Source organism: Sturnus vulgaris, chromosome 1 (assembly GCF_052056855.1).
Source record: "Sturnus vulgaris isolate bStuVul1 chromosome 1, bStuVul1.hap1, whole genome shotgun sequence".
Taxonomy (NCBI): domain Eukaryota; kingdom Metazoa; phylum Chordata; class Aves; order Passeriformes; family Sturnidae; genus Sturnus; species Sturnus vulgaris.
The window spans coordinates 134,706,264-134,714,370 of NC_142243.1; positions in this window are offsets into that span (position 1 = coordinate 134,706,264).

Here is an 8,107-nt window from a genome sequence, read left to right on the forward strand (position 1 = left end):
TCATGTGGTCTTCAGAGATGGGAACAAAAAACCCCACCAAAAATAATGACTTCCTTTCACCATTGAAAATAGTGAACTCCACATGACAGCTGGATTTCAGAGTCTATTAAGCAGTAAGAGAGGTCACCTCTTCTATCTGCAAGGTCATGAAATTGATGACCATTAAAATTTGATTCTTATCCAAATCCATTTGTAAAATTAATTTGCATATTTTCAGGACATAAATTACTCTATGGGGACCTAGACTTGGAGAAAACGTACGTTTCCTCCTTTTCAGTCCTCAAAATGCTAAGACCACTGGGTATTGAAAATATGAAAAGCTTCAGCCAATCTCCTGACTGAAGCTTGAGACTCCTTCTTAAACAGAAGCTGAACAGGGTTTCTGACCTCACAGACAGGATATACATTTATTCCATAATATCAAATTGTAAAAAACCCTTAAAAGATTGTCCTTTAAACTTTGATTTCTGTCATTAAAATTTCCTTTGGTATAACACCTGTCTTCTTTCACATACTGCTGTAGGCATCCTTCTATTAAATGAGCCTTCTGCTGTATGTACTTTCATTTTCTGTCATGAAAAAAATTTTAAAGTGGAAAATACTATGGAAAAGAATGAAAAGCAGATACTTCTTCTAAGCTTTTAGACATCCAGGTATTTTTTCCCAAATATATCTTACAGGAGACACCATAAATTATAGTTTTCCAATAAATTAAAATATTCATTAAAATAAAAAATATAAATATTTTAATAAATTTTCTGTTTCCACTTTCAATTCCTGAAAAACACTTGGATAAACTGGCAGAGCATTTCTCTTCCCCAAGTCTCTTTTGTGCTCCAGCATGCACTCGGAATTGATTCCTTTCCTCTAAAGAATAAAACCATCAATCTTTATATCCTGCCACTTCAAATTCAAGCAGAATGCTGAAGAGAAAAAAAATAGTGATTGGCAGAGCTTGGAGAGGGAGCCAGGGATGCCAGCTCATCCAGCAGAAAATTTCATGTGAAACAATTCCTAGTCCAAGGAAACCAGACCAAAACTCTCACTTTAACATCCATCATTGATGGAAACAAAAGCTGTCGTGTTTCTATGTTCCAACTTAATGAAGGGACAAGGAAAAAAAGAGGAACCCCCAGCTGTGACAGCACATATGAACAACATCTCTTCACGAGGGAAATAAAGCACTGAATTAAAATTTATGGCTTCCCAGTAGCATTACATAGCCTGGGAACAGTGAATGTTTTGTTCCTTCCCAAAATGACAAGTGTAAAGATCATAAAATCAAACTCAACTGGAGTAGCAAATTGATTCTAGACTATCTAGTTCTTGCAGGCTATGTCATGCCGAGTGGAGCTGATGGTTGGTTGCCCAGGGCAGCAAAATATTAGGAATAACAGTATTTAGTGGCTGTTCCTTGTGAGCGTGCCTCCAAGAGGGGAGGAGGTGTGTTCATGTGTTACTGTGCTTAGCACAGCAGAAACCCTAGAACTGAGTCAGTCCTGAATGTTGCCTTTCTAGCCAACTTTCCAACAGCAATGAACTAATAGCATTTCCAAAGGTTAACATTTCTGTAACTTTGCCAAATGGTAGGGTCATGCCCTGTTTTTCTGCTTAATACAACTTACTTCCCTCATTTTTTTCTCATGACCTTTTCCCCACTATTTGCCACCATCCATTTTGGCCCTTTCCCTATTGCTACAGACCTCTAACATACTTCAATATTTGTGTTTTGCACTGTCTGCAAGTAAGGACTGCAGAGCTGCTGTGGCAATAATGACTCTGCCTAAGCTGTAGCTGCTAACCATGCAACAAACAAGGCAGGTCTGAAACTTCTTCTTGACAATGTTTTTCACAAATATGATGTTTTAATCTTTTTTCCCCTTGGGTGTTATGTGCTATTCCTGATACAGATGATGTGATGTTTCAGAGGCCCTAAAGAGATTTTGGCTTCTGTGCCTCTGTGTCATCTCCTGTCACAATAAAGCTGGTCAGCAGCACAAAACGCACTGAGGACAGATCGGGCATTTATTAAGTAGAGATGCCACTCTTAAACAAAAAAAAAAGTAAGAGACAGAAGTAAGAGATGGTTCCTGTGCAAAGATGTCACTCTTCTGTGAAGGACTCTGAAGATGTGGCCAATATTTACTGTACCCTTGTGTGGTTTATTGGGCTCTATTATCCTCTAGTTCTCAAAGAATTAGATCTTTAGAACTAAATCCACTGTGACCATGTTCTCTGGTTAGATGCCCAACTTGTTTGTATTTTTGGAGCAAGGTGCATTTTTTGTAGCCCAACAGCCTCTGCAGGTGGCACAGCAGAAGAACTCGCCCAGTGAGCAGGGGATGGCCCAGAAGCTTTGTCCAAACTCTCTGCAGCCAGGAAACAGCAAAACATGCAGGGCTGAGGCTTACAGAGCAGAGCTCTACTAACAATTCTGTCACAGCAAGAGCTCACCCTGGGCATGGGGTTTGTCCTCCTCTCCAGACCCTTGGCTTCCTCAGACTGCTTATTCCATGAGATGATGGTCCTGCACGTGGTGTTTGCTGCACAGAAACGTGCCAGGTGCAGGTTTAATGAGTGACTGAGACAGTAACATGCAATCTCACATATTCCTTAGGTGATATCCAAATTCCTGTAACTATCCAATTAACAACAAAAGTTTCCTTCAGGACCTGGCCCTGTGTTGAATTCCATGGACACACTTCCGTAGCAAATGTCAGTGCCTGACTGCCTTCTGCTTGAAGTCCTGCTTGGATTGTAGGGGAAGGTAGGGAAAAGTCTGAGTATTTTTTTTTAATTAGGAGAGGGTTTTTTTCTCCACTTCTTGCTCATGCAGTAATGGCTGAACTTTACTTCCTTTCTTCTTGTGAATGAAATGTTTCAAAATACACAAAGCCACCAAGTTGCAGGCAACTGAAATGCTGGGAAATCTGGAATCAGGAGGCAGCAGTTTCTTCAGGTTAGGGACTGAAAGTGAGGTTTCAACCAAAGCCTTTTCACCATGTCAGCCTCTGTTCTCACCCCGGGTTTTAATGTAAATCATTGCCTTAAATAAGTTGCATGAAGCCAACATGAAGTGAAGCAACAGGAGAAGAGATATGTCGGCAAAGAAAAGGGTATTTTGGATATCCCAACAGTAGGGTGGTCCACAGAAAATGCAGGAGAGGCAAAGGAGTTGCACAGCATGATCATCCATAGGTGCTAATGGACGGAGGGATCAAAAGGAAGAAACAAACTGAGAGGCTAAAGGTGCTGGCTGCGGGTGTGAGGAGGGACTGTGACACAGCTGGCAGAGGATGCGCCTCTGAGGCCAGGGGGATGTGTCAGAGGAAGGAGGTCCCTGCCCAGCTCCTCCCAGGGCCATCCCAGCTGACCTGCTGGCCCCAATCCCACCTGGTGATGCTCACAGCCTGGCCCCCCCACCCCCCTACTGTGCATCAGCTCCTCACCAAAGACAACAATTTTTCAGTTGCTTTTCAAACTCTGACTTGGGACTTGTATTTTAGCGTGGAGATAAACATTTTGAAAGCTGTCTTCTTTCTCACAGTGCAGGCACAAGTTGTTTTTAATTATCTTAGGAAAACTTTCCTTGCCCAGGCCAATTTGTTCACTGTTTGTCTTGTGGAGCTGGCCTATAAACCAGCTTTTAGGGATTTATTGTATAACATTATCAAGATAGCAATCTTTGAAAAAAACTGAAATCACTTACACCACCACGTTTTTCTTTTTTGCAAATGGCTTCATTGAAGCCAAATTATCAAATTATCAAAGCTGACGACCCAAACCTGCTGGGCAATGCTTACTCCAGACGAAAATGTTTAAGTTTAGTCATGTTTTAATCCTAAAATGTTTTAAGTGATGGTTTAGGCAAGAAAAAGAAAGTTCTTCCTGTAGGGGAGAAACAAGGCTTTGTTTTTCAGAATTACGTATTTTGGAGTCAGCAAAGCATGGTAAATGCAGGGACATGTAATTCCTGCTGTTTGATAGATTTGTGTTGTTTTACACAGTACCCATTTAAAGAAAGAAAGCAATGGGCAGAGAGAAGAGCAGTGTTTATTCAACTCCAAGTTTTATTACTGTTTTTTTTCTGTACAGACTCAGAACCATGTGAGTGTTGATTGTTGACTTTTTAAGAGATTACCTTTGAAAATTTTGACATTCACAATAAATGTGCTAATCATTTAGAGGAATTCAGTTATCTTAAACTGTAACAAATATTTAATTTTCTTTTTTTTTTCTCTGACATATTTCTGTGTAATCCTTTTTTGACTTAATGCCAGTATTTTTCAGATGACTGTAATTTTATTGCTTTCCTACAGACGAAGGAAAAAGACATGTCTTTCTTAAGTGCTCCTCAAAAAGAACAGAAAAGCAGGACTGTTGTAAGTAGAGGAGACTTCAATATTTACATTTTATTGCTATTTGAAAGGAAATTTGATGGAGGAGAGAGTTCTGCTTTTAGTCAGAACATCCTTATATATCTCATTTCTGAAGCACTTCTGCACTAAGAAAATGTTGCCAAATTTTTAAAAGACTACTCCTCAATCCAGAAAATTAAAGAAACACATTGGAAATCTGGCTCTTTTCAGGGATCTGTACATTTACTGTCCTTATCATCTAGAGCCCTCCCACCTTTTTTCCTTGGGATGGTCTTACATTTGTGACTGCTGATGCAACTGCCCTTAAAATCTACACTCCCTCTCAGTTCTTGAGTGTTTTGATCATCACTAACATCAGTCAGAAAGTATAAGGTGTTGATTGTATCAGCTCTGATTTTATACTCTACTTCATGGGAATACTCCAGAGATCCTTAATCTTTGACTTTCCATGAGTGCTTACAGCAGACCAGCATGGGTTGTATTTGCACTGAGTTCAAGCATTTCCTTCCCTATGACAACAATTAGAGAGTTATTTTCTATTCTGCTGTAAGTTAAAGCTGTGAATAGCAATGGAGAGGTCTAACCACCCCCCTGCTGTCCAAGCAATCCTTGACCAACCTGGCAGCTTTAGGGAACAATGCAGTTCTGCTCTCAGATGTTATTGTGTCCCTGCCCTGGGAGAGCATTTCTCCACCTGTGCTCTGGGGACCCCCCCTTTCTGCAAGACTCCAGAGAACAGTTTCTGAGATTACTCTAAAAAAAAGCAACTCTCCCCACTGTCTCCCCCATCCCCAAACGGCCCAAACTCTCACACACATGCTGTCACACCTTTCAAAGGGCAGCCTAACCTTCAGTAGGTTATAAATAAAAACTGCTGCATTAAGACTGCTCAAGCAGCATGCAACTTAATCCTCAAAAAAGTCTGTGGACCTTTGGATTAAGGAACATGGAGAAACACTACTTTGGAGAAGTCTGTCCACTCTTTCATGTTTTTGTGAAGACACAAAATACCTGCCTAATGTGTTGTCTGTACTCTTTAGAGTCAACGATAGATTGTTGTACCAGGCTTCCATCTGCCACCAGGTGCTTAATATTCATGAATGAAGCATACTAGATGCAACAGTACTACTAATAAAACCAGCAGGTTAATATTAATTTCTTGCACTCTTTTTGTCTTTTTTTGGACACCATCTCAGATGTTGTTGAAGCCCTTACTAACACTTCCATTAGGCCAGGTTGGCCTTTCCAATATAAATATCACTCCTGGAACATCTCAGCTACTGTGCAGTCTCTGTTGAAATGCAAGTCTTTTTCTTTCCTCACAGCTCCACTAAATGAGAAGAGGTGGTTGTTGCTCTGGACAGAAATTCACATTATGGCCTGCAGAAAGCCAAGACTGAATCTAACAGCTTCATCAGCCTGTGGAGAACAGGACAGGGAGTGACCTCCTCGTCAGGGGCTCCTGTGCTGCTGCATATAAACACATCATCCATTTTGAAGGCTCCATCCTAAGACTAGTTAGGTATCTTGCTCCTGGTGTTTCTACTATAAAGCTTGTTGGAGCCTTGTTCCAGTGCTTCCTTCTGCCAGAACTTGCTAGAAACTTTGTAATTCCAGACACATTTTTATGGCATGTGTAAGCCAATTTATTCTTCTGTTCATGCTGCTGTGGCATCCCACTTCAAGGGAAAGGCAGCACTCAAGATTCCCAGATGCCTGTGTTCAAAAAGGAACAACAAAGGTCAAAGGGTCCACAAAAACTTACCAAGTTTTATTAGTAAATGATACACCTGGCATGGAAATTGCTGTGTTGCTCCCAGTTAGTCTAGTACGAGCACATTGTGGTGAATTTTGAATAAGGGGTAGGGTGAAAGAGAAGAGGAAGAGATTAAAGAGAGGGAGAAGAGAGAAGAAAGAAGAGAGAGAGCAGAAGGAGCGGAGGGAGGAAGGAAGAAAGAAAGAAAAGAAGAAGGAAAGAAAGAAAGAGAGACAGAAAGAAAGAAAGAGAGAGAGAAAGAGAGAAAGAGAGAAAGAGAGAAAGAGAGAAAGAGAGAAAGAAAGAAAGAAAGAAAGAAAGAAAGAAAGAAAGAAAGAAAGAAAGAAAGAAAGAAAGAAAGAAAGAAAGAAAGAAAGAAAGAAAGAAAGAAAGAAAGAAAGAAAGAAAGAAAGAAAGAAAGAAAGAAAGAAAGAAAGAAAGAAAGAAAGAAAGAAAGAAAGAAAGAAAGAAAGAAAGAAAGAAAGAAAGAAAGAAAGAAAATAAATCACCAGTCCTGGTTCCAGAGTTGGTCCAGCTAATTGGTTGGCCAGGGTCCTGGGGGTGCCTTTTTATAAGCAATTTTTTCCCACCCTGAACCTAAATTTATTGCATTTTATGCAAATTAGTTATTGTGGGCAGTCTGTTTTTTCCGATCTTTCTGGAAATGAGCCAGAGTGCTTTGGGGGGCTTACATGGTGTTGATCCATTCCTACTGGATCTACCTCTGGTTGACAGTCCATGCCCACTTTTCAGCCTCATTCCCCTGCTTGGACTCTACTGTGCTGTGCTTATTTCCAAGAGCCAGAACAAGAACATTTGTCCCAGAAGAGTGCTGCCCTTCCTCTGTATGCCACCCTTGTCCGGACACATCCTGTTCTTTCTCACAGGGATGGTTATTACCAACAATTCTTGGTTGACTCCATAACTATCTGGCTATCAGTGTTTGAGACGTACAGATTAGCCTCTTATCTTCTGGCTTCTACAGCTGCCCTTTATCTCAGTGAATTATTTGTACTGCAGCCAAACCCATGGGCCCTACCCAGATGCCTCTGAGCACTCAGAAACACTGCATATGAGGGTGACCCAGAAGAATTCAGGACAACATTGTAAGCAGAAGATGTGAAACACGAATGTATGCAGAGAACTCAAACTGGTGCCGTGCCTGCTGACAGCTCTGGTGCCTCTTTCATCACCAGGGACACAGCAATACCCCAAAGTCTTGCTGTGAAAGAAATGGAGAGCATGGGGAAGAGTCAACAGGAGTAGCTGCTCCAGAAAGGAGGAGGCCAGGTTTTAGAGCTGTACTTAATCTGATTTCAGTATCCTGCAGGACCCTTCCCATGTAGCTGGTGGATTGGTGATGCATCCCTCATCTGCTTTGAGTAGTGATCAAGATGAGCAGAGGTTTCCTCTCATGGACAGTGATGGTCATGAGAGGATGCTCAGCATGTGCAGTCTAATGATGTTGGCAGAGCTCTGCAGCATGATGGCAAGCAGCTTGGGGGAAGTGCCACTTTTTACTCAGCACATTCTTTGCAAAATTACAGTTTGTCTGTGCTATAAGTGTTTAGGAAATGTGTCTGGGAAGTACATGTCAGGGACTCTTCTTGAATTAAAGTGAGTACTTGTTTGACCTAAGTGGGAAACCTAAAAGGCTCAGTTCAGTTAAACATGTGCAGCAACAGACTCTGAATCAGGGAGGAAGGGCTGATGTTCAGATTGCTCCTTGGCAAAATTACCCCAAGACTTCTCTCATTTCCCTGCCCTTTCATGGGTGCCCTTTTGGGTTCCCAACTGAAGACTTTGCTGACTGCAGCTGGAGATTAAGGGAGCACAACAGACAGGAAAGTAAGAGTCTATTTATCCCTGGCAGAGGCTGCCTTTTTCTAGTTTGGATGGAAAAGAAGACGAAAGTCCACGGAGCACTTGAGTGAACAACAAATGGCATAAGAACAAATGCAGAGAAAGGGAA